Source organism: Gopherus evgoodei, chromosome 13 (genome assembly GCF_007399415.2).
Source record: "Gopherus evgoodei ecotype Sinaloan lineage chromosome 13, rGopEvg1_v1.p, whole genome shotgun sequence".
NCBI classification, from domain to species: domain Eukaryota; kingdom Metazoa; phylum Chordata; order Testudines; family Testudinidae; genus Gopherus; species Gopherus evgoodei.
This window is the reverse complement of record NC_044334.1, coordinates 33,701,931-33,703,083: the sequence shown is the minus strand read 5'-3', so window position 1 is coordinate 33,703,083 and position 1,153 is coordinate 33,701,931. Positions and strand designations below refer to the sequence as shown.

Sequence of the window (1,153 nt, the reverse complement as noted above, 5' to 3'; positions counted from 1 at the left end):
ATTTAGGATTCTCCCACCAAGGGGAGGTGCTGTTGGACTCTTCTAGTGGGGGAGAGTCTGAAAAAGTTTCTCAGTTCCCAGAGAGGGGGCAGACAAGCTGGTGCCACACACACATTTTCGCAGGGAATCAGGCCCCCCCTTGGGAAAAAACTCAAAAGAAGCCCAGACCCAGGAGTGTCAGAGAAGAGAATCACTGTTTGCTTTAAGAGATGGTGAGGGAAACCTGCAGGTCCTTAGATCCCTCCAGCACCTGATAGAACCATTTGTGGGGAAAGTCTGGGGAAGCTGAGGAGGACAAGGAGAGGGAAAAAGGCCTTGTAGCTGTTGTGCAATCACCATGCTCTCAGCAGAAGGGTCCAGGGATCTCTGCTCTCAGAACTCATAAGATGGCAAAGTTCAGAGCCCTATTACATGGAGTCAGACTGTGATCAGCTCACAGCGAGGGGAAGCAACACTCTTTCCTTGGTCTCTGTGCCAGAGCTCCTATCATCTGAGTGTCCTTCCTGCAAGAGTCGGCTGCTGAGAGGGTTGCAATGGGGTAAATGAAGGCAGAGGAGGATTGTTCCTCATGGGGGTTTTTTTTGTGTGTTTCTGTGATCCTGCTGGAGGAAGCATCCTTAGAGTTTGTTTCAGTGGCTTGTGTAGGGCTGAGGTTGTGACCCTGAGTACAGGGTTTCCTGTACTCTCTGTTCTTAACCTCTCAGGGAGTGGACAATGGAGCAGTGTCAGAAAGTGGATAGAAAGTAGCCTAAGAAAGTGTAGCATAAGAGAGAAAACAAATAACATTATCAGGTCCCTGGTGGTCTAGTGGTTAGGATTTGGCACTTTCACTGCCAAGGTCTGGGTTCAATTCCCAGTCAGGGAAAAGTGACTTCAATTTTTAAAAAAAAACTTCAGTTATTCTTCACTTACAATGTAAATAAATCTGTGGCTGTTTCCTGATTCCCCCATCTTCCCAGTATCTCCATGGTAGGGCTGGGTCCAGGCACTAGGGATGGCCAATGGAATGGGGAGGCTTCTGTGGCTATTGGGTCCTCTCAGTCCCTCTTGGAGGGAAAGACTCACTGCCAAAAGAGGTAGAGTTGCTGCTGATTGCAGCTTTATAAATTTTTTTTTCCGCTTGGGGTGGCAAAAATGCTGGATCTGGCCCTGC

General features: G+C 48.5%; 1 non-coding gene across 1 annotated transcript; it reads left to right on the top strand.

Moving 5' to 3' along the window:
• Nucleotides 1-793: 793 nt before the first annotated feature.
• On the top strand, nt 794-865 carry TRNAE-UUC. The gene has a single exon. It is a non-coding gene; the product is annotated as a tRNA-Glu (tRNA).
• Nucleotides 866-1,153: the final 288 nt, after the last annotated feature.